The sequence below is a fragment of the Eriocheir sinensis genome, unplaced genomic scaffold, assembly GCF_024679095.1.
Source record: "Eriocheir sinensis breed Jianghai 21 unplaced genomic scaffold, ASM2467909v1 Scaffold87, whole genome shotgun sequence".
NCBI classification, from domain to species: domain Eukaryota; kingdom Metazoa; phylum Arthropoda; class Malacostraca; order Decapoda; family Varunidae; genus Eriocheir; species Eriocheir sinensis.
Genome location: NW_026112241.1, coordinates 627,256 through 652,742, shown reverse-complemented (window position 1 = coordinate 652,742; position 25,487 = coordinate 627,256). Strand labels below are relative to the sequence as shown.

Below are 25,487 nucleotides of genomic sequence, written 5' to 3'. Positions count from 1 at the left end.
GGCTTCTTAGTCCAGATTAGCTTTACATTTTTCTTTCAGTCTTTTTACTTTTAGATTATTTTACATTATCAGTTTTCCATCAATTTAATACCTATATTTATATTTTTAGTAAATATATATCTTGTGTTTTATATGTATAGAGTATAGTAATTTTTAGGGAAATAAAATTATTCTGATTCTCTCTCTCTCTCTCTCTCTCTCTCTCTCTCTCTCTCTCTCTCTCTCTCTCTCTCTCTCTCTCTCTCGCCCCCCTTGGTGTATGGCTCTTCCCTGTAAGCTGTTGTCAAATCCCCTCAGCTGTGTCCTTTCTTTGTCACTGGTGGAGGGCTGAGACTGACTGGTGCTGAGTAAATGCTATTGTATTCTATTTTCCTGTACAGTCCTGAGCAGCGTTGGGTGGGCTGTTTTTGTTTCCTTTGTTTTTGCTCCTCAGCTGCCTCCTTTGATGTAAAGAAACAGCTCATCATTGCCATGGTTAAACCTGCTTCTCGATCAAGAGTCTTGCCCCATTCACCCGTCACGTGGTTCCACTGACTTGCATGTTTTGGTTCTAACTCCACATCCTCACCATCGTCACTGTTCTCCTGCTGCCCCGCTCCCTGTCACAGCCTCCTCTCAACTTGCATATTTTGGTTTTCCTGAGGCCTCATCAGCATTATTGCCAAGCTTGGGTTCTTTTGTTCCTTTTTTACTCATGTTGTCAAATCACATCAGCTGTATATGTCATTTCAGAGGTAAAAAAGAAATTGAGTTCTTGGTATTAATTCGGCCTCATCAGCACCACAATCCCAGCTTGTAATCTCCTACTCATGTTTTTGCTCCCATCTTCTGTTGCCAAGTCAGGTCGTCATATCCTTTCAAAGAAGAGGTATGGTGTTGGTTATATCTCTGTGCCCCGGCATCACTACCTGGGCTTGCATTCTTTGCACATGTGTGTTGGACTCATCCTTGTCTTCTGCCAAATCACATCAGTGTATCCTTTCAGAGACTCGTCTGGAGCCCAGGAAGAAGCTTGGGTCTGAGTATGAGTCGCTGATGGAAGTGGCGGCGCTGTCAGCCAGAGTCCAGCTGGCCACCTCTCCGGGCCCATAGTCGTGGGGGGCATCTTGGCGGAGGGGACTGTAAGGGTTCATGGAGCTCCTGGCTCAAATTACAAGCAAAAGGTGTCTCAGTTACTGCCTCAAATTAGAGTATTAGGAAGATGAATTATGATGACTTACATGTCTCCAATAAGTTTATGATTTCCTGCTGTATATAAATGCATCACAATATCTTCTGGTCTGGATTCAGTACTTGAAGGGCGGGAACTTGAGGCTGCTGAGTACCCCCTTGGCCGAGGGAGGGCACCAGGCCTTCCTCACACTTGGCTTTACTCAGGTGAGGTTGGTGGAGGCTGAGTTTAATGAGTCATTAGCTTGTCCTCACACTTCTTAAAGGTGCCTGTGGCATGGCTGTGGTGCTCATCTGCAAACCATTGGCCCTTTGAGCCTGTGTTGGGGAAGAAACACTCACACTGGGGCAGGCCAGGGGGAGTCCTGGGAATGCCACACTGTACCTTCCCCTGGTTTACTCAGCTGCTTGTTTATGGACCCACCTCAAGGGGAGGATGAACAGCTGGGTGAGCTGCACGCCCTGCACAGGCTGGGATTCAAACCCTGGCCCGTGCAGTCGTGGCCAGGCTTGGTGACCATTGCTCCACTTCTTTTACTGTCCCTCAAGTTATTTTTCCTGACTGTTAACTTTAGCCAGCAAGGTTGGTGGCTTGTGAGGTTTAGTTCATATGACATTGTTGTTTTGTGACTTTACAGGAGATTGTCACAGACAGAACATAACTTTAAGTGTCTGCAAAAATATGATGACTTGTAAAAGGAAACAGAAGCCAGAATTGCAGTTTTAACGTTATGTTCCTCCTCTGTGTAGGTCAACCGCAAGAGTCTGGACTTCCAGATCAAGTACGGGTCCAGCCTGCAGCACCTCCACGGGGTAGTGAGCCAGCTAAAGGCCCACCTGGAGCAGTCTGGCAGCCTCAGCGCCCTGCCGGTCGTGGAGTGATTGTCTTGCTGTTTGGGTGACTTAGGAGGCTGGACAAGGGAAAGGGAAGGCATGGTTAGGGTAGTGATTGTCCTGCTGTTTGGGTGACTTAGGAGGCTGGACAAGGGAAAGGGAAGGCATGGTTAGGGTAGTGATTGTCCTGCTGTTTGGGTGACTTAGGAGGCTGGACAAGGGAAAGGGAAGGCATGGTTAGGGTAGTGATTGTCCTGCTGTTTGGGTGACTTAGGAGGCTGGACAAGGGAAAAGAATGCAATCAAATGGTCACAACTTTTTAACCCTTTAAATTGGGCACAGGCAGAGACTGACGCTGGGTGTGGGTGGAGCAGCTGGATACATGGACCTTGCTGGGTGTGTGAGTGCCTCCCAAAGAAGAGTTCCCAGCGCCACGGCTCCCAAGACCTCTGCCAAGCTGGGCAATGTCAGTCTGGTCATTGGACACAAGTCGCGGCAGGTGGCAAAAGTGGACGTGGCTGGTGAGTAGTGTGGACTTTGTAGTGATTCTTTTTATCCGTGTATTTATTTATGTTTGGAGCAGGTTTTATTATAATTCCTTCTTCTTTTCTCTTTTCAACTTTCTTTTTCTCATTTTCTCCTGGTAATGGTTCCTCTCTGTTTTCCTTTTTTTCTGGACTAGGTTTTATTGTTGAAAGATTAGGTGTTGTTAAATATAGTATTGTTAGGTGTTAATAGGTTTAGATCAGAGTATTAGTCTTTTCCTTTATCTATCTTTTTCTCCCTCTTCCTCCTCCTCCTGGTAGTAGTGATTCTTTTTCTTTTCTTTCTCCTTTTCTTTCTCTTTTTTTTCTATTTTCTCCTCCTTCCCCTTCTCTTTGTTCTTCCTCCATTCCTCTCCCTCCATATACAGTGATGCATGCTTTCTTTTTCTGTGTGTCTCTAAACATGTCCACTGTTCATCTCGGTAAACAAGTCTGTCTTTAACTACTTGTGTATATGTACAGTACACTTCATGCATGGTGTCATTGTGTTGATAAGCAAGTCTTGCTTTTGTGAGCTGAAGGAAGACTGTTTATCATAGTATACAAGCCTGCTTCAACTTATGCTTATGCACTCAAACCTGACATGCACTCATCTCCTAGACTATTGTTGACACAAAACTTATCTCTGGGGGTTCTGGTAACCCTGCCTCTTACAACAATGGGTAGTCCTAGACTATTGTTACTTACTATGGGTAATCCTAGACTATTGTTACTTACTATGGGTAATCCTAGACTATTGTTACTTACTATGGGTAATCCTAGACTATTGTTACTTACTATGGGTAATCCTAGACTATTGTTACTTACTATGGGTAATCCTAGACTATTGTTACCACATTTGCCACAAAACCTTTCCTCTCTGGGGGTTCTGGTAAACCTGCCTCTTACAACAATGGGTAATCTGTGGTTATTAGTTCTAAATTTACAAAGACTTATTCTGTACAAATTTGTTACCTTATTAAGTAGCTTTGAAAAGAGAAACTGTCCTTATAAGTCACATAAGTACTGCATGATGATTTACTGTTGAATGCCACTCCGAGATCCAGTGATCCTTAACATTCCTCTGGAAAGCAAGTTTCAAGCAGTGTGTTGTGAACCTCTTGTTCCAGACACATCCCCGACATACTCAGCCGAGTTGTTCAACAGCGATTTTATACTTCATCCTTGGTGATTTGGAACTATTTTCATTATGCATTTAAAAAAAGGCATTGATACATTGCATAACAGTTTCTCTTGTTTACCGGAAATTATCCTTGAGTCAACCAAAGCCTTGTCAAACAATCACTTTGCTCTTAAAACTGCCCATGGAAATACTACTAACACAACCACTACCAAAGCCTTGTCAAGCTATCACTTTGCTCTTAAAACTGCCCATGGAAATACTACTAACACAACCACTACCAAAGCCGTGTCAAACTATCACTTTGCTCTTCAAACTGCCCATGGAAATACTACTAACACAACCACTACCAAAGCCGTGTCAAACTATCACTTTGCTCTTAAAACTGCCCATGGTAATACAACTAACACAACCACTACCAAAGCCTTGTCAAACTATCACTTTGCTCTTAAAACTGCCCATGGTAAGACTACTAACACAACCACTACCAAAGCCTTGTCAAACTATCACTTTGCTCTTAAAACTGCCCATGGTAATACTACTAACACAACCACTACCAAAGCCTTGTCAAACTATCACTTTGCTCTTAAAACTGCCCATGGTAAAACTACTAACACAACCACTACCAAAGCCGTGTCAAACTATCACTTTGCTCTTAAAACTACCCATGGAAATATTACTAACATAACCTCTACCAAAGCCTTGTCAAACTATCACTTTGCTCTTAAAACTACCCATGGAAATATTACTAACACAACCTCTACCAAAGCCTTGTCAAACTATCACTTGCTCTTAAACTACCCATGGAAATACTACTAACACAACCTCTACCAAAGCCTTGTCAAACTATCACTTTGCTCTTAAAACTACCCATGGAAATATTACTAACACAACCTCTACCAAAGCCTTGTCAAACTATCACTTTGCTCTTAAAACTACCCATGGAAATATTACTAACACAACCTCTACCAAAGCCTTGTCAAACTATCACTTTGCTCTTAAAACTACCCATGGAAATACTACTAACACAACATCTACCAAAGCCTTGTCAAACTATCACTTTGCTCTTAAAACTACCCATGGAAATACTACTAACACAACATCTACCAAAGCCTCGTCAAGCTATCACTTGGCTCATAAAAATGCCCATGGAAACATTACTACTAACACAACCTCTACCAAAGCCTTGTCATATTATAACTAGGCTCGTAACTCTACCCATGGATATACCCAGAGAGTCTTATCCATTGTTGACGTGTGAGATCTGAACTCTCCGAGGATAGGCTATTGACCCAGGCCTTTTTTTTTTTTTTTTTTTTTTTTTTTACAGCAAAGGAGGCAGCTCAAGGGCACACAAAAAAAGAAAACAATAATAAAAAAAAGCCCGCTACTCGCTGTTCCCAAAAAAGAATTAAAAGAGGTGGCCGAAAGAAAGATCAATTTCGGAAGGAGAGGTGTCCTGATACCCTCCTCTTGAAAGAGTTCAAGTGGTAGGCAGGAGGAAATACAGATGAAGGAAGATTGTTCCAGAGTTTACCAGCGTGAGGGATGAAAGAGTGAAGATGCTGGTTAACTCTTGCATGAGGGGTTTGGACAGTGTAGGGATGAGCATGAGTAGAAAGTCGTGTGCAGCGGGGCCGCGGGAGGGGGGGAGACATGCAGTTAGCAAGTTCAGAAGAGCAGTCAGCGTGGAAATATTGATAGAAGATAGAAAGTCCCAGCAATGTCAGTCAGCCAGGCACTGTTCCCTACACGCTTCCCATGAACCTCTGCTGTGGGTCAGTGGCCACACCCAACACACTCATTATCCCTGTCAGTAATAGCAAACAGACCCCAAAAAGTGATGGAAATGAACTCTATGGAATGTAAGGGAGGCAGAAAACAGTGTAAAAGCTGCCATTGTTTTTAAGCTGTTAATAGGTGGCATTTCTTCGTGAGGGAGAGCTGGCAATACTGTTTTTCATGCCCAAGGCAAGGCTTAGGTAGTCTTACGCTTGACAAATTAAACGGATCAATGAACACTTTCAAAATAACAGGAATAATAATAATATGACACACACACACACACACACACACACACACACACACACACACACACACACACACTAACATCCTTAGCACACACAGTAGCTAAAATAACAGTAGTAGCCTAGCGCACTGACCCCCCATGACCTGACCTGACCTCTGCCGTGTGCATAACTAAACTCAATCCTCCCTGTCATCCCTGCCCTGTTGTGCCGTGTCCTCTGCTGCCCCGCGTCGCCCCGCCAGTGCCCCATCAGGACGTCATTGTCTCCAGTCATGCGGTCCAGTGAGTCGCCACTCTACCGCACGGCACTGACCCCAAGGACGTCCCGGTGAGTCAGTCCGTCTGTCAGTGAGGGACATAACCCCTGCCTGAGCTAACCCATCGCTGAGTCAGGCATTCATTATATGTGTTATTTCAAGCCATAAGAGTAGCCTAGCCTATGAGGAGGAGGAGGAGGCATCCATCAGTTTACTCAAGCATTATCTCAAGAGCATAATGTAACATAAGATAATAAGGAGTCTGCAAGAGGCTGATAGGCCAACACAAGGCAGCTCCTCACTTTCCATGAAATCATCTAACCTCTTCTACCCGGCCCTCACACCACCAAAGCCTTATTAACACCCCTTACTAATTAAAGCCTTTCATACATTTGTAAACCTCCATCGTCTCCTCACACCCTTCGCTTTTCTAGAGAATGCAGGTTTAAATGTTTGGGTCTGTCCTCGTATGACAAGTTTCTCACCCCTAAGAGATTGTAACCCTTTTCCATATACAAACACAGGTAAACACACACACATTGACCCTTCCTGACCTGTTGTAACCCTCCACAGATCCACAGCAGGGACGTGGCCACCCCTGCCAAGCCCCTGGACACAGCCCCAAGTGTTCCCTGGTGGGCCATACTCGCTGGGCTCCTCCTCCTCCTCCTCCTCCTCCTCCTCACCCTGCTGCCGTGGAAGGTGAGGGAGAGAGAGAGGGACTTTGATCACTGTCCCAGGCATGGCCAGAGGAATGTTGATGATGAGGTTACCGTAGTATCTCTTTTTTCTTTCCTACTAATTCCTCCACCTCGGAAAAACTGAGCTTGTCGTCCGTGACCACACCAGTGTTACCTTAGGCTGGGATTAAGTTCATGAAAGTGTTATTCTCTCTCTCTCTCTCTCTCTCTCTCTCTCTCTCTCTCTCTCTCTCTCTCTCTCACACACACACACACACACACACACACACACACACACACTTCTGGTCTGGGTCATCACTGTATCTATTCTTTCCAGTTTGTCTGAGGTACAAGTTGTCTCTGGCTGCCACAATGTCTTGGTGCTCCAGTAATATGTCTTCCATTCCAACACTTCTTAAATCTAAACCCAAGTTCTCTTATAACTTTCCATAAAGCTGTTCTGCCACCTTGAGAGTTTATTGGGGTTTCCTTGGCTTTCTGTAGGACAGTATTCATCATCATCATTTCCAGGAGATGGCCACAGCAGAAGAGCTTCCAACTTTCTCTATCCAGACACTCCCTCCTTGCCTGCTCAAAGTTTCTCAAAGATCTATCCCCCCCTCTCCCTAACGTACTCTTGCACCCTATCCCTCCATTTCACTGGAGGTCGTCCTCTAGTATTCCCTCCCTCTCTCTCACTCACATACACCCTTCTGGTCATCTTACTCTCCTCCATTCGCTCCATGTGGCCAAACCACTTTAAAGTCTGTCGCTTCACTTCTTCCACCACTCCACACTTCTTCCCTTCACCCCTGTGACACATTCCAAAACGCTCGTACACACTTTCATTACTCATTCCATCCATTCTACTCACACCACAAGCGCTCCTCAAATAACTCATTTCCACTGCCTGCACTCTAGACCTCTGACTTTCATTCCAGGCCCATGTTTCACTTGCATATGTGAGGGTTGGTACTATTATTGTATTTCTCAAATCCCTCTTTACCTCCATGCTCACACTTCTGCCATTCATGATTCGTCCCAAAGACCCTACCACCCTTCTTCCTTGCAATGCCCTTTCTCTTATCTCTCCCTCCATACCACCATGCTTACACATAACTGATCCAAGGTACTTAAACTCATTGACCTCCTCCATTTCCTCACCATTCAAAATTATTTTGCATTCTTTTTCACATTCAATTCCCACTCTATATGGGCATACAAAATCTACAACCTCACTTCTACTTTGCTCACAAACCATCACTTTACTTTTGTTGACATTTACTTTCAGCTTTCTCCTGTTACAGACACTATCAAAAACACTGACCAAATTTTATAGGTCACTTTCATTTTCTGCAATGAGCACCGTGTCATCAGCAAACAGTACTGAATTCAGTACCCACTTCCTTCCCTCATCGAACAGTCTTACTCCAACTTCTCCAACTTTGCCCTTAATTTCCCTAATAACACCATCCATATAAATATTGAATAACCATGGTGACATGACACACCCTTGTCTTAAGCCCACTTTTATCTCAAAATGTTCACTTGTTTCTCCAGTAATTTTGACACATGCAGATGCATCCTCATAGAAAGACTTTATTGCACTAAGCAGTTTTCCTCCCACACCATAAATCTTTAAAACATCCCACAATGCAATCCAATCCACTCTGTCATAAGCTTTTTCCAAATCCATGAAGGCAGCGTATAGTTTCTTTCCTTTTGCTATTATTTTTTCTACTACCATCCTGAAGGCAAATATCTGATCCACACATCCCCTTCCCTTCCTGAAGCCTCCTTGCTCTTCACTGATTTTCTCTTCTGTAAGTCTTTGCACCCTCTCTATTATGACTCTTCCATATACCTTTCCGGGTATACTCAGGAGACTTATACCTCTATAGCTCCCACATTCCCCTCTCCTGCCCTTCCCCTTGTAAACTGGGACAATGATGGCTTTCGTCCAGTCTGCTGGCACCCCCCCCCCCCTCCCATGCTACTTCACATATCTTGACCATCCATTTCACGACTTCATCTCCTCCACACTTCAACATTTCTGCTGTGATTCCATCAATTCCTGCTGCCTTTCCATTTTTTAATCTTTTTATTGCCTGAGTTACTTGTTCATATGTTATAGTTCTTTCTATATATACTCCTCCTCTACCTCTACTCAAAACTGCTGCTGTTACAGCCGCTGGACGTCCATCCTCAAAATTCATTAAGTTTTTGAAATATTCTCCCCATCTCTCCTTCACAGCTTCCCTGTCTTTCAACATCTTTCCATTCTCATCCATAACTTCATTTATTTTACTTGAGGAGATATTTTCTGCATTTCTTTCGTTTTTTCCTGTCTCCATATCTGTATTTATCCAGCTTTTCCTTAAAGTTATGCACACTCTTTGCCAATACTACATCCTCATTTAGTCTGTTCCAAACCTCCAGGTTTCTTTGCGGGAAGCTATATTTCTTTGTCTCTCAAGCATCTTCCCTTTCTCAATTGTGTTGCTGGTGTTTCTTCCTTCTCTTAGTAGTAACTAAGCTAACCAAGCTTGTTTTCATGCTGTCAGAGATAGAGAGGCAACTCACAAAAGGTACCAGAGCCTTTGCACTCCTGCTAACCATGATCTTTACATTTTCGCCCAAAATCGTTCAAAATCTATTCTTCAACTTACCAAAACCACTTTCATCCATGGCAAATGTCAAAACCTTGCTTTTTCTAATTCTTCCCGTGACTTCTGGCACCTAGCCAAAAATATCTCCTCCAACTTCACTTCTTCATCATTCCCTCCACTCCTTGACCCTGACGGCAGCACTGCCGTCAGCTCTCCTCCTCATACTGATAGTCTTCTACCTCTCAAATTTCTGCCGCCATGTTGCGTCTCTTTCTATCTTCTATCGATATTTTCATGCTGACTGCTCTTCTGAACTTGCTAACTGCATGCCTCCCCCCCTCCCGCGGCCCCGCTGCACACGACTTTCTACTCATGCTCATCCCTATACTGTCCAAACCCCTTATGCAAGAGTCACCCAGCATCTTCACTCTTTCATCCCTCACGCTGGTAAACTCTGGAACAATCTTCCTTCATCTGTATTTCCTCCTGCCTATGACTTGAACTCTTTCAAGAGGAGGGTATCAGGACACCTCTCCTCCCGAAATTGACCTCTCTTTCGGCCACCTCTTTTGATTCTTTTTGTGGGAGCAGCGAGTAGCGTTTTTTTTTTTATTGTTGTTTCCTTATCCTTATCCTTATCCTTATCATATCCTTATCCGTGTAGTGGAATGGTAATCCTGTATTTCTTACCATTCTATTCGTATCTCTGAATATCCTATTAACATGACTCTCAGGCTGTTGATTATCTTGTATTGTCACTCCCAGATCTCTCTCTTCTTGAACTTTTTTTTAATATTTCTCCATCTCCCATTCTATATGTTCATTTTGGTCTCCCTTCACTCTTGTCCCATTTCCATTACATGACATTTATTCACATTGAATTCCATCTGCCATTTCATACTCCAGTCCCAGATCTTATTCAGGTCCTCTTGCGAAATTTCAGTCTTTACTGTTTCTTATATGTCTCAGCAATTTCCCAATGTCTGCAAACAGACTCATGTAACTGCTTACTTTCTCCGGCATAACATTTATATATACCAGGAAAAGTAATGCTGCCAATACTGATCCTTGAGGCACTCCACTCTCTGCCATTCTCCTTTCAGATTTCATGTCCTTTACGACTGTGTGTATTTAGGAAATTGGATAGCCTTACTATTTTTTGTGGTAGATTTTGGTGTTTATTTAAGAAATTGGGTAGCCAAACTATTTTTTGTGGTAGATTCTGGTGTTTATTTAAGAAATTGGGTAGCCAAACTATTTTTTGTGGTAGATTCTGGTGTTTATTTGAGAAATTGGGTAGCCAAACTATTTTTTGTGGTAGATTTTGGTGTGTATTTAAGTAATCAGGTAGCCAAACTATTTTTTGTGGCAGATTTTGGTGTTTATTTAAGTAATCAGGTAGCCAAACTATTTTTTGTGGTAGATTTTGGTGTTTATTTAAGAAATTGGGTAGCCAAACTATTTTTTGTGGTAGATTTTGGTGTGTATTTAAGAAATTGGGTAGCCAAACTATTTTTTGTGGTAGATTCTGGTGTTTATTTAAGAAATTGGGTAGCCAAACTATTTTTTGTGGTAGATTCTGGTGTTTATTTAAGAAATTGGGTAGCCAAACTATTTTTTGTGGTAGATTTTGGTGTGCATTTAAGTAATCAGGTAGCCAAACTACTTTTTGTGGTAGATTTTGGTGTGTATTTAAGTAGCCAAACTCAGGCAGCTGTTTCTGGCACCAAACACCAGCTTATTTCAACATCCTCCCCACTATCCTAAACCTCTGTCTGAATACACTGCAGCCCAAAAAATCTAACCTAACTCACCCTGGCATGAATAACCTAACAGGGGGCCTTGTCCCCCCCCCCCCCTGTCTTCACATATCATCTGAGAAAGGGGAATAAATTTAAGCTAACCTAAGCTAATGTAGCCCCAGACATTTAAGACTATGGGCCGCTTCACAGTCACTTTGTTTGGTTTGACCGTTACCAATGGCGGCTATAGTATTTCCGTGTCAAACTGGCCGATGGGGTGGTAGTGGCGGCTGCGGGGTTAGCCTGGCCCAGCACCTTGGCACACTCTCAACACCTCTTGCTTCCCCTGCTGCCGCCACTCCCCTGTAGGCCAGTTTCACGTGGAACACTGTAGCGTTGATCGCCGCCATTGGCAGCGATCAAAGCAAAGTGACTGAAAGCGGCCCCATGGACACAACTCTTCTTCTTCTTCCACAGGTGTCGGGTTCCTGCACAGGTGAACCAAGATGGAGTCATGGCTTTGGGGCGGCTTGCTAAACAGGTACGTGTGTGTGTGTGTGTGTGTGTGTGTGTGTGTGTGTGTGTGTGTGTGTGTGTTTACCTGTTGTGTAAGGAAGTGAAGGTTTTCAGGTTTATTTTACCCACACACACACAAAAAAAAAATGGACGTATAAAATGGGAGATGGTGAAATATTAAAGAAAGTACATGAAGAGAAAGATCTGGGATCAATAATGCAAGATAACAAACAGCCTGAGGCTGAGAGTCATGTTAATCAGATATTCGGTGATATGTATAACATGGTGAGAAATATAGGAATAGCATTCCACTACATGGATATGATGAAAAAATTCATTACCACTGTGATCAGACCAAAATTGGAATATGCGGAGGCAGTGTGGTCTCCCCATAAGAAGAAACACATAAAGAAACTAGAAAGAATACAAAGGATGGCGACAAAAATGGTTCCAGAGCTGGAGGGATTGACATATGAGGAAAGACTTGCCAACACTAGAACAAAGAAGAGAAAGGGGAGACCTAATACAAATCTATAAATTGTTGAGTAAAATGGAAGAAGTAGATAACGGTGAGTTACTACTGAGAGAAGGAAGTACAATCAGGAACACAAGAGGACATCGTAAAAAATTGAGGAAGGGAAGATGCTTGAGAGACAAAGAAATATAGCTTCCCGCAAAGAAATAAAGAGGTTTGGAACAGACTAAGTGAGGATGTAGTATCAGCGAGGAGTGTGCAAAGCTTTAAGGAAAAGTTGGACAAATATAGATACGGAGACGGGACCACACAAGCGTAAAGCCCAGGCTCTGTAAAACTACAAATAGGTAAATACAACTAGGTAAATACATACACTTAACTTCCGCTGACCCACACTGCAAGCTGAAAACATCTAAACTAACCCGAACATGAACATAATTTACCTAATACTCTTTATTTATTTATTTATTTATTTATTATTAATATTTTTTTTCCCTAACACTTAACCTCTTGACTATGGATTTCCTACAGTCCAACCTCACCAAGCTACAGGAATGGAACAAAAAGTATCTACGGCTACAATTCAGTCAAGAAAAATGTCAAGTCCTGCACCTTGGGAGGGGATATCCAGCACACCAATACCACATGGGAAACACTCTACTATCCACCACAGAGGCAGAGTAAGACCTGGGAGTGTATGTTACCAGGCTACCAGTGAAGGGATATCCAGCACACCAATACCACATGGGAAACACTCTACTATCCACCACAGAGGCAGAGTAAGACCTGGGAGTGTATGTTACCAGGCTACCAGTGAAGGGATATCCAGCACACCAATACCACATGGGAAACACTCCACTATCCACCACAGAGGCAGAGTAAGACCTGGGAGTGTATGGAGCTGCCTCGTACAGGCCTACCGGCCTCTTGCAGACTCCTGCGTTCTTATGTTCTTATGTTCTTATGTTACCAGGCTACCAGTGAAGGGATATCCAGCACACCAATACCACATGGGAAACACTCCACTATCCACTATAGAAGCAGAGTAAGACCTGGGAGTGTATGTTACCAGGCTACCAGTGAAGGGATATCCAGCACATCAATACCACATGGGAAACACTCCACTATCCACCACAGAGGCAGAGTAAGACCTGGGAGTATATGTAACTAGGCTACCAGTGAAGGGGTATCCAGCACACCAATACCACATGGGAAACACTCCACTATCCACCATAGAGGCAGAGAAAGACCTGGGAGTATATGTTACCAGGCTACCAGTGAAGGGATATCCAGCACACCAATACCACAAGGGAAACACTCCACTATCCACCACAGAGACAGACCTGGGACTATTATGTTACCAGGCTACCAGTGAAGGCAAAGTCCCTGACAATCGCAGCGGACGAGTTAACTTTGGTTGGCTACACCGCATGCCAAAAACTTTAAAACTAACTTAACGTAACCTATCGAACAGACTTCCTTGACTCCCCCATCGTTTTCGCATTTATTATTTTTTTTTTATTTGTTATTTGTACGCCCGAGCCCACAGTGCTGTTAGGCTTTCTTTTTTATGGGCCTGGTGGTCGGTCCGAGCCCATCTTGGCACAGGCAAGTGTTTATAGTGGCGCCATCTATTCTCAATTAAAATCTATTCTCGATCCCCCTTGTTTTCAAATTTAATCTGAGCATGCTGAATTAACCCGTCCACTGTGGTTGGCAAGGATTTTGCCCTCACTGGTAGCCTGGTCATATAGAGTCCCTAGTCTTTCTTTGTGGTGGATAGTGGAGTGTTTCCCATGTGGTATTGGTGTGCTGGATATCCCTTCACTGGTAGCCTGGTAACATATAGTCCCACGTCTTTCTCTGCCTCTGTGGTGGATAGTGGAGTGTTTCCCATGTGGTATTGGTGTGCTGGATATCCCTTCATTGGTGGCCTGGTAACATATACTCCCAGGTCCCACTCTGCTTCTGTGGTGGATAGTGGAGTGTTTCCCATGTGGTATTGGTGTGCTGGATATCCCTTCATTGGTGACCTGGTAACATATACTCCCAGGTCTTACTCTGCCTCTGTGGTGGATAGTGGAGTGTTTCCCATGTGGTATTGGTGTGCTGGATATCCCCTCCCAAGGTGCAGGACTTTACATTTTTCTTCATTGAATTGTAGCAGACAGTTTTGGTCCATTCCTGTAGCTTGGTGAGGTATTCTGGTAGGAAATCCAGTCAAGGGGTCACACTGCCCTAACCTAACGTAACCTCCTTAATGGGAAACTTTGAACCCCACGACCCCTCGTTTCCACACTTAATCTGAGCATGCCAAATTAAATCAAACTAACTTAACCTAACGTAACCTAATGTAACCTGACTAATGTCTTTTTTTTTTTTTTTTTTTTTCTTTTTTTTCCCCTTCAACTCGCCCTTTTTCACATTTCATCTCAGGCCTGTACTTTTGGCAGCTTTTGGGGGGGCTAGAGGGCATCATACGCATCTCTCTCTCTCTCTCTCTCTCTCTCTCTCTCTCTCTCTCTCTCTCTCTCTCTCTCTCTCTCTCTCTCTCTCTCTCTCATCAAAAAAAAATAAAGTCCCCACATCCACAGGTCAGATGAGCCACAACGTGCGCAGGTCACAACAGGTCACCACATGCGGGTCGGGGGTCACACAGCCACCGTTCACGACCTGACCCCTAAGAGTGGATACCAGCTGTCTGGAGTGGACACAGAAGTGGATTCCTTACAGCATCGGGACTCCCGTAAGAGGAGACGTAGGAAGCATAGCTATGGAGGAGGAGGAGGAGGAGGGGGAAGGGTTAGAAGAGGCATGTAAGAAGAGAAAGACAAAATAAATAAGAAAATGAGAGAGAGAGAGAGAGAGAGAGAGAGAGAGAGAGAGAGAGAGAGAGAGAGAGAGAGAGAGAGAGAGAGAGTTACACACTTTTTATATATTTATTTATTTTATTTTAGTTATTATTTATTATTTTTAACTATTTCATATTTATAATTATTTCCTTCTTCCCTCCCCTTCCTCCCTTTCCTCCTCCTCCTCTTCTTCTTCTTTATATTTTTTTCTGTCCTTATAATATAAATTTTCTTTTCATACATTTTTTTTCTTATTTGTTTTCTTCTTGAACCTCCCCCTTCCCTTCCCTTCCCTTCCCTTCCTTCTCCTCCCCTCCCTTCCCCTCCCCCCCCAACCCCCCTCATAACCCCTCCCTTACCCCATAGTTTAAGATCTCGGTCACCCTCGGAGTCTTGTCACTGGAAACTTCCCGAGGAGCTGCGTCGGCGCGTCACACTCCACCTCCAAGCTAACCCAGGACTGTCCCAGGCTGAGCTGCATGACATCCTATACTAAGATCGAACCCGCCTGCAACCTCAAGATCAAGTACGGGTCACCCAAGCCTAGGAGACACCGTAGCCCTCGCCGATCTAAGAGGTGGGTGATTGCGGCTGATTGGGGTCTGAAGGGGCTGTTTTTAAGGGCGAGAGGGCAGGGATAAGACTGTAAGGTTACTATCAGTGCTGAGAGACAAAAAAAGTGACGGGTAATTTTTGGGGCTGATTTTGGTGCCTGGGGCTGAAAGGAGTAGAAGGGAAGGAAAGGGGCTGAGAAGGAGCTGTCAGGGTGCTATGGATTTAAGAACGGGCTGGTTTGGGGCTTTTTAGAGGGCTGATTTAGGGCTGAGAGTGTAAGGTCGTGGCCACACAAAGTGAGAAAGCTAGCGAGAGCTGCAAGGCGAGTTTCTGTGGCCATACTCACTCTGGAATAGTGAAAGTTAGGCTAGCATTTTTATATTTTTTTTTATTATATTTTGGAGTAAGGGTAACGAAAAGATTAAAAAAAAGCCTGTTACACGCCTCCCACAAGAGTAAAAAGTAAAGAGTAGCCAGAAGAGAGGTAAATTTCGGGTGGACAGGTGTCTTGATACATTCTTCTTGAAGGAGGTCAAGTCATAGGCAGGAGGAAATACAGATGAAGGAAGGCTGTTCCAGAGTTTACCAGTGAAGGGGGATGAAAAAATGGAGATGCTGGTTAACTCTTGCATAAGAATTTTGGACAGTATAGGGATGAGCATGAGTAGAAAGTCGTGTGCAGCGGGCCCGCGGGAGGGGGGGAGGCATGCAGTTAGCAAGTTCAGAAGAGCAGTCAGCGTGAAAATATCGTTAGAAGATAGAAAGAGAAGCAATATCGCGGTGGAATTTAAGAGGTAGAAGGCTGTCAGTAAGAGGAGGAGAGCTGATGAGACGAAGAGCTGTGTGAGTGGAGCCCCCCCACACGTGAGATGCATACTCCATACGAGGGCGGACAAGGCCCCTGTACGTATATGGAAAGCAACTCGTTATCTACTTCTTCCATTTTATTCCACAATTTGTAAATTGGTATTAGTATTAGGTACACTGGATCGCACAAGTATCGGTGCACAATGTGTGTGAAACATTTTGGACAACAGTTCGATCGTCAGTGAAATGTTGGTGTCCGACGTGCCACATGTTGGTAGCCCTGATGTCCAGAGATGCCATACAACTACCAGTACCGATATCCCCTTCCTACTATATAATTATATAGCTTATTTTAGTGTTTATAGAAACAGACATTGGTCACACAGTGTGACGTTGGTAATTTATCATGGGAGACAGATATACGGTAATATGGTTCACACAGGTGGTTACGTATACAGGGCCATCATTATGCGCTGATAGTGCTAGCATGTGATAAACAACGACTCTTATCTTGAGTCAATACATCTAACGCCCCATGTGTCGCGTTAACACATCACCTACGAAATGCACTGTGCAATACCTATGCCTAACGCGTCATGTGTCACGTTAACACATCACCTACGAAATGCACTGTGCAATACCTATGCCTAACGCGTCATGTGTCACGTTAACACATCACCTACGAAATGCACTGTGCAATACCTATGCCTAACGCGTCATGTGTCACGTTAACACATCACCTACGAAATGCACTGTGCAATACCTATGCCTAACGCGTCATGTGTCACGTTAACACATCACCTACGAAATGCACTGTGTAATGCCTATGCCTAACGCGTCATGTGTCACGTTAACACATCACCTATACGAAATGCACTGTGCAATACCTATGCCTAACGCGTCATGTGTCACGTTAACACATCACCTACGAAATGCACTGTGCAATACCTATGCATTGTTGATGAATTGGTAGTTGGCTCGCTATCATAATATGATCCATTAGGCACAATAATTTACTATATTACGATATGCTCTAATAAGACTACATTTATAGTATAATGTGTCATATGGTCAGGGAAACGAAAGTAACATGTTTTCACAACTTTATTAATTATCAATATTGAGTATATCCTCCACCCGCTCCTAACACAGCATTCAGCCGTCTGGGCATGGATGCCACCAGTTCAGCTGTGAAGGTTTGTCCAGGAGCACGTCAACGTTTTTGAAGCAGCGGCAGTGGCATTTACTATGGCCTAGTAAACAATAAAGGAATACACAGATAAAGATACAGACGGCTGATGGTTAGCGGTATTACGTAACATTGTCAACATCGTTTACACACTAGCATGTCATCATTATGCCTCATATAACTGTAATTAGTATTATACTGGCAGTGTATCATGTCAATCACATAATTTATCTGATCGTTCTGGGGGGGGGGTGCAGCGTGGCCGGCCGACCCGTGGCATGTCTTCTGTTTCACCAGTGTCTTCATGTCGCCGTATCCACCTTGCTACTGTGTTGCGGTGGATACGGTGCGGTGGATACGCAATATCGGAATTGGTGTGGCCCGCTTCATGTAGGGCAACGATAGCTCCACGTGTTGACTCTGAGGTCTCCATCGGAACTGACAGACGTTGTTGGCCGACAATGACTATGTTAGGCTTTCGTGAACACTGTTCCGAACCATGAGCCCAGTGATTCTGACCTTCCGAACTAGCCACAGCCAGACATACCAACCCTTCCCACCCACAACACCACCACCTGTGTGAACGTTTTTGGACGGCATCGGGCACCCTCTGCATCGATACTTTTGAGATCCAGTGTACTTACCTAGTTGTGAAATACAGGAAAAGAGCCGTACTAGGCTTGTGCTGTCCCGTCTCTGTAATGCTTATTATCCAGTTTGGCTTTAAATTCATGAATCGTTTTTGCACATACAGTCTCCTCGTCAAGTCCGTTCCATGTTGTTGTGCTTCTGTATGGAAAACTGTATTTCTTGACGTCTCTCCTACAGTCCCTCTTCTTCAATTTCTTACTATTCCCTCTTGTCACACTCCCAGGGGCATAGCCAGTATTTCAGATAGGGGGGGCACAATCTTTACCAGTGGTTCTTAACCTTTTTCATCGTATGACCCTTTGAGACCTTCCAGGGTATTGCCGTGACCCCTATAATACATTTTGTAATGGTGACCTTTGTGTAAGGTAAAACAAAACTATATGAAGATCCTGATTTATTGAAAATATTACAAATAAAAGACCTTGAAAAAGCCACAGATCCCCTACAAGTGCTATTGGAACTAACGCACATAAAATAAAACCTACTTATTCAATCAGTGGGAGGACTGACGTCATTGTTTTGCAGCCACAAGTACATCAGAGCGAGGAGCAGTGCTCAGCAGGCAACACCTCATGTCGCTGTCAGTCACAAGTCACTGCGTGCCCTCGTTTTCAGTGCCATCATTGATGAGAATCCAGCCTCGCAGCGATGGGTCGAGGTCCAGTATGGTCAGTGCACGCACCGAGAGAAGAGGATAGTCGTCATTCAGTGTCGCCCAAAATGTCGGAAGCTCTTGTTCAGAAAATTCGACTTTCAACTGAGTATCCTCACGAATTTGAAGAAATTCTACCTTTGCAGCAACATCAGTATCACAGATGGCACTGTCCTTCACTGAGAAGGGTCTGGAGATCCACGCATCAGTACAGCGGTCATCCAGTCCTGGAAAGTAACTTTCGATGGCGTCATTCACTGCCAGAAGATGAGCCGAGATCTCCTCACGGAAACTGCATTCAGCTTCTGCCATAGAATCTAGGATAGTTGTCATATGAGGGTAGAAAGTTGTCACTGACCTGAACTCTTTTCACGTAAAGTTGAATCTTACACTTGAATACTGCCACTTTGTCACGAACATTGCAAGGTTTCCTTGGAGTGAAATATTCAAGGAATTCACTTCAGAGAGGAAATCTGCCAAGTAGGCAACCTTTGTTATGAAACAGTCATCTTGCATCATTTCGTGAAGATTTTCTTTTGAGGTACGACCTTCTTGCAACAGCATCGTTATTTCTTCTCGAAGTTGCAGCAAGCGATTCAGAACTTTGCCACGTGAGAGCCAACGTACCTCCGTGTGAAACAGGAAAACAGAGAAGTCAGAGCCCAGTTCTTCACAAAGTATTTTAAAAATCCTTGAAGTTGTTGCGCTCCCTCAGATGTGCTTCACAATCTTCACAACGTCTGTGAGCACTTCTTGAAGTCCAGGTGGGATAGTCTTCATTGCCAAAGCATAAAGATGAATCATGCAATGAGTGAAGGAGACATGCGGAGCGACATTCTTCACGCATCATGGAAGGAACCTCATATGCACACAGACCGACAAGTGCTTCCCAACTCAGCCATGTTTAATAAGGAGAAAGGCTTCTAGGATTTTGAAAATATCTTACCCACGAGTTGTTGTGGCTATTGGCTCAGAGGACAAGTACTCATCCTTCATACCTTCCTTGTCAAAGTAGCGAACATAAACAAGTTGGGGACATGAGGCAACATCTGTCGATTTATCCAGTTGCAAGGAATAAACAGGACTACTTTTCACAGCACTCACCACTTGCAGGAGAATGTCCTCACTCATGTCTGAGATCCTACTTTTGACTTTATCATTCAAAAGGGAAATTGCCCTCAACTTGTGTGCCTGCTGTTATACATAAATCACCTTTGATCGTTGTTTCCAAAATGCAAATCTTAATCAGATTTTCACCAATGGCATGACTCTGTATGAGGCTTCTTGGTGTGCACGATTTTTAGAGCAATTCTGTATGAAGCCTCCATCGCGCTGCTTTGTTCTGACGAGGGAACTGACCAGTGGAATCGATGCACTGGCCTTCAGAGCAGCTTCTTTTCGCTTGAAGTAGTTCAAGCTTTTGTCCACCAGTTGGCTATGGTAAGACTCAAAATGAACCATCAGTTTGCTTGGCCTCATATTTTCATGATTCAAAATGGTGCTGCGCCTTCACATACATGAAATAAATTATTTTCTCCCAAACCCTCCGCGACCCCTCAAGAAACCCCAAACGACCCCCTAGGGGGTCACGACCCCCAGGTTAAGAACCGCTGATCTAAACTATTTGGGCGGTCACAGCCATGCATGGCATGTCATTCTCGAGAACTTCCAACAAACCCACAAAAAGGAGTTCCTGAAGGAGGGGGGGGGGGGCACGTGCCCCCTGTCCAATTTCTCCAATCTCTATTGTATCTTGTATAATGCTATTAGGTCCCCACTCTCTATTCTGCTCTCCAGTGTTGTCCGTCGCAATTTCTCCAGGCTTTCTTCATAAGTGTGTTCTCTCAGAGCTTCCAGTAGTTTGGTCGCTGCTCTTTGTATTCTTTCCAACTTTCTAATTTCTTTCTTCAATCTAGGTGACCACACTAACGCTGCATATTCCAGCCTTGGACGTATCATCCATGTTATTAGTTTCTTCACCATTTCTTCATCTTAATATGTTAATACTGATTTTAAGTTTCTAAGAAGATTGTATGTTTCCCCAGTTATCCGATTTATACGCTTTCCAAAGGATAACTTGTCTGTTATTGTCACTCCGAGATCTTTTTGTTCTGTTTTTTTCATGATTCTTTCATTACTCAGAGAATAGTTCCCCAATATTCGTCTACTGCTCTTACCAAACTCCATCACGCTACACTTCTCTGTATTGAATGTCATTTCCCATTTGCGTGACCATTCGCTTATTCTGTCGAGATCTTGGCTCAGGGCTACACAGTCATCTTCATTAGCCACCCTCCTCATTAGTTTAGCATCATCAGCAAACATATTCATATAGCTTGTCACCCCTTCTGTCATATCAATTATATATATTGCTATCCTTCTCTCTGTACCTTTATCTCCAGTTTCCTTTCTGACCGTTCTATTTCTGCCGTGGTAGACGGTCACTGTTCTTCCCCTAAATCTATTAACAGTGGTGTCCCACAGGGTTCTGTCCTATCTTCCACTCTTTTTCTGTTGTTCATTGATGATCTTCTTTCCAAAATGAACTGTCCTATCCATTCCTACGCCGATGATTCCACTCTGCATTACTCAACTTCTTTTAATAGAAGACCCACCCTTCAGGAACTTAACGACTCAAGGCTGGAGGCTGCAGAACGCTTAGCCTCAGCCCTTACTATTATTTCCGATTGGGGCAAGAAGAACCTGGTGTCCTTCAACGCCTCAAAAACACAGTTTCTCCACCTATCCACTCGACACAATCTTCCAAACAACTATCCCCTATTCTTTGACAACACCCAGCTATCACCTTCCTCAACACTAAACATCCTCGGTCTATCCTTAACTCAAAATCTCAACTGGAAACTTCATATCTCATCTCTTACTAAATCAGCTTCCTCGAGGCTGGGCGTTCTGTACCGTCTCCGCCAGTTCTTCTCCCCTGCACAGTTGCTGTCCATATACAAGGGCCTTGTCCGCCCTCGTATGGAGTATGCATCTCATGTGTGGGGGGGCTCCACTCACACAGCTCTTCTGGACAGAGTGGAGGCTAAGGCTCTTCGTCTCATCAGCTCTCCTCCTCATACTGATAGTCTTCTACCTCTTAAATTCCGCCGCAATGTTGCCTCTCTTTCTATCTTCTATCGATATTTCCACGCTGACTGCTCTTCTGAACTTGCTAACTGCATGCCTCCCCCTCTCCCGCGGCCCCGCTGCACTCGACTTTCTACTCATGCTCATCCCTACACTGTCCAAACCCCTTATGCAAGAGTTAACCAGCATCTTCACTCTTTCATCCCTCACGCTGGTAAACTCTGGAACAATCTTCCTTCATCTGTATTTCCTCCTGCCTACGACTTGAACTCTTTCAAGAGGAGGGTATCAGGACACCTCTCCTCCCGTATTTGATCTTCCTTTCGGCCACCTCTTTTGTTTCTTTTTTAGGAGCAGCGAGTAGCGGGCTTTTTTTTTATTATTGTTTTCCTTTTTTGTGTGCCCTTGAGCTGCCTCCTTTGTTGTAAAAAAACAAACAAACAAAAAAACAATCGGAGCCAGCACCGATCCTTGGGGGACTCCACTAGTCACTTCCGTCCAGCTTGATTTATTGTTTCTGATTACTGTTCTCATTTCTCTCTCCGTTAAAAAGTCTATAATCCAACCCTTATATTTTGCATCATCCTGTAGGTTTCTCCAAATAACTTGTTTATGTGCTTTTCTGGGGAGTGTGTCTTGCATCGTTACTCCCAAATCTTTTTTCTTCATGTACTACCTACGTTTTCTCCTCCCATCCTGTATGTTTTCCTCGGTCTTTTTATACTTTTCCCCATTTCCATAACATGCCATTTGTTTGCATTGAATTCCATCTCCCATAACTGGCTCCATCTATACACTCTGTCCAGGTCTTTTTGCAGTTCTTCACATTCTTCCTCCATCTTCACTTTCCTTATTAACTTTGCATCGTCTGCAAAAAAGCTCATATAACTTTTTATACCCTTTGGCATATCATTTATATATATTATGAACGTTATTAGTGTTTGTGTGTCATTTCAGGTAAAATATAAGTATCAAGTATATAAAGCAAATAGTCATGTCACGTGTTTGTGGAGGTCATCTTAGGTCCCAAGGGTGAGGTGTGTGTGTCTGTCTGTCTGCAGTGCTTGTTCCAGAGCCTCAAGGGAAGTGCCGGCAGCCTGGAAGGGGTTTTGGGGCCCCTATTCAGAGTGCCTTAAAGTGTGTGTGTGTGTGTGTGTGTGTGTGTGTGTGTGTGTGTGTGTGTGTGTGTGTGTGTGTGTGTAATTCACCACGGCCTGATCATGAGTTGGACTCGCTTTCGCCAGCAGGTACCCTCCCGACGTGAGTAAGTGCTCATTATTGTCGATCTCTGGGTACTGCCAAGACCTCACACACCACACACCCCATCCCTCTTGCTCAAGGGGGGACAGTAACCACTTCTAGTCAACGGAAAGAATCTGGCCTGAGCGGGGCTCGAACTGCCGCCTGTTTGGCCGTGAAGACTTGCAGTGCAGCGCTCTACCAATTGAGCTACCGGAGCGGTGTGTGTGTGTGTGTGTGTGTGTGTGTGTGTGTGTGTGTGTGTGTGTGTGTATCCACCTAGTTGTATTTACCTAGTTGTGACATACGGGAAAAGAGCTACGCTCGCGCTGTCCCGTCTCCATATCCGCTCCTATCCAACTTTTCCTTAAAATCATGAATGTTTCTTGCACAAACCCCCTCCTCCTCCAGTCCATTCCACAGCTCAATGCTTCTGTTTATGAAGCTAAACTTTTTCACATCTCGCCTACACGTGGTCGCCCTCAACTTCTTTCCATGTCCTCTCGTTTCTCTCTCACTCCACACACACAGGTCCTCCCTGTCCAGATTCTCCACCCAGCTCGCCACCCTGTACACCGCTATCAGGTCTTCTCTTCCTCTTCTTCTCTCCAGGGTTGTGAGCCCCATGCTATTGAGTCTTTCCTCGTAAGTCCGATCCCTAAGTTCCGGTACTATCTCTAATCTCTATCCAAGGGCACAATACATTCAAGCTTGAAATCGAGCAAATAGGGTACTGGGATTTATTTCAAGGAGCGTAAGCAACAGAAGCGCCAAAGTCTTCCTCAAACTATATATAACATTAGTTAGACCTCATCTTGACTATGCAGTTCAGTTCTGGTCACCTTACTATAGAATGGATATCAAAATGTTAGAATCGGTGAAGAGGAGGATGACTAAGATGATTCAGGGGTTGAGAAACTTGCCATACGAGGAAAGACTCAAACAGTTAAACTTGCATTCTCTAGAAAGGCGAAGGGTGCGTGGAGACATGATCGAGGTTTATAAATGGATGAAGGGCTTTAATAAGGGAGACATTCATAAGGTTTTGTTGGTAAGAGAACAGGGTAGGACACAAAGTAATGGGTTTAAACTGGATAAATTCAGATTCAACAGGGACATAGGCAAAAATTGGTTGACAAACAGGGTGGTGGATGAGTGGAATAGGCTTAGCAGTCATGTGGTGAGTGCCAATACAATTGTCACATTCAAAAATAGATTGGATAAATTCATGAACAGCGATTATTAGGTGGGTTTAGATACACGGGAGCTTAGGTTCAGAGGAGCTGCCTCATACAGGCCTACCGGCCTCTTGTAGACTCCTATGTTCTTATGTTCTTATGTTCTTATGTTATCTTAGTTGCCATTCTCTGTACTCTTTCCAGCTTTCTTATATTCTTCTTTTCATGAGGAGACCAGACCACTGCTGCATACTCCAATCTTGCCTTATCATTGTAACTATTATTTTATTCTTCATCTCGTCGTCCAAATACACAAATGCCGTCCTTATGTTCCTCAGCAAATTCATAGTTTGTCCCGTTATCCTGTTGATGTGTTTCTCCGGTGACATGTTCTCTGAGATAGTCACTCCCAGATCTTTTTCTTCCATTCCTCTGCATATTATCTCACTTCCCATCTAATAATCATATTCACATCTTCTACCACTCCTACCAAACACTATTTTTTTACATTTCCCAAGGTTGAATTCCATCTGCCATGTACCACTCCACTCCCATATTTTGTCCAGGTCTCTCTGCAATGCCTCACAGTCTTTCACATCATTGACTCGTCTCAATAGCTTTGCATCATCTGCAAACAAACTCACATGGCTGGTCACTCCTTCCACCATATCATTTATATAAACAGCAAACATTATTGGCGCCAGCACCGAACCTTGTGCGACCCCACTCCTCACTGGACACCAGTTGGAAGCCTTGTCCCTAATTATTGTCCTCATTTCCCTGTTAGTTAGGAAGTCCTCCAGCCACTTAATCAGTCCATCACCCACTCCACCCCTATTTTTTTTTCCAAATTAGTCTTCTGTGCAGTACTTTGTCAAATGCCTTTTTCAAATCCAGATACACTCCATCCCCCCAGCCTTCTCTCTCTTGTATTAAATCTGTCACCCTTGAGTAATAACATAACAAGTTGGTGACACACGATCTCCCTCCTGAATCCAAACTGGCAATCCGAGATAACTCTCACTTACCAAAAAATCCGACCACCTGTTTTTAACCAACCTCTCACATATCTTTGCAACCACACTAGTGAGTGATACCGGTCTGTAATTTAATGGGTCCTCTCTCTCTCCTCCTTTATAAATTGGTACTATGTTTGCTCTCTTCCAATCTTGTGGTACCCTTCCTTCACGCAGGGAGGTGCTCATTATGGAGTGCAGTTTCTGCAAGTTGCTCACTACATTCTTTCAGGATCCACCCTGATACTTCTACCGGCCCTGTTGCCTTTCTTACATCCAGC

At 43.9% G+C, this 25,487-nt stretch overlaps 1 long non-coding RNA gene across 4 annotated transcripts in view; it reads left to right on the top strand.

The window, feature by feature from the left end:
• LOC126994764 (uncharacterized) overlaps positions 1-25,487 on the top strand; it is a 33,474-nt gene that overhangs the window by 4,031 nt on the left and 3,956 nt on the right. For 2 of the 4 annotated variants that reach the window (XR_007749560.1, XR_007749559.1), the window contains exons 3-10: positions 986-1,163; positions 1,291-1,377; positions 1,921-2,525; positions 5,941-6,026; positions 6,529-6,657; positions 11,464-11,527; positions 14,572-14,723; positions 15,196-15,406. This is a non-coding gene — a long non-coding RNA (uncharacterized LOC126994764). The remainder of the gene's footprint in view (positions 1-985; positions 1,164-1,290; positions 1,378-1,920; positions 2,526-5,940; positions 6,027-6,528; positions 6,658-11,463; positions 11,528-14,571; positions 14,724-15,195; positions 15,407-25,487) is intronic. The other 2 variants (XR_007749561.1, XR_007749562.1) reach the window with 2 other exon arrangements.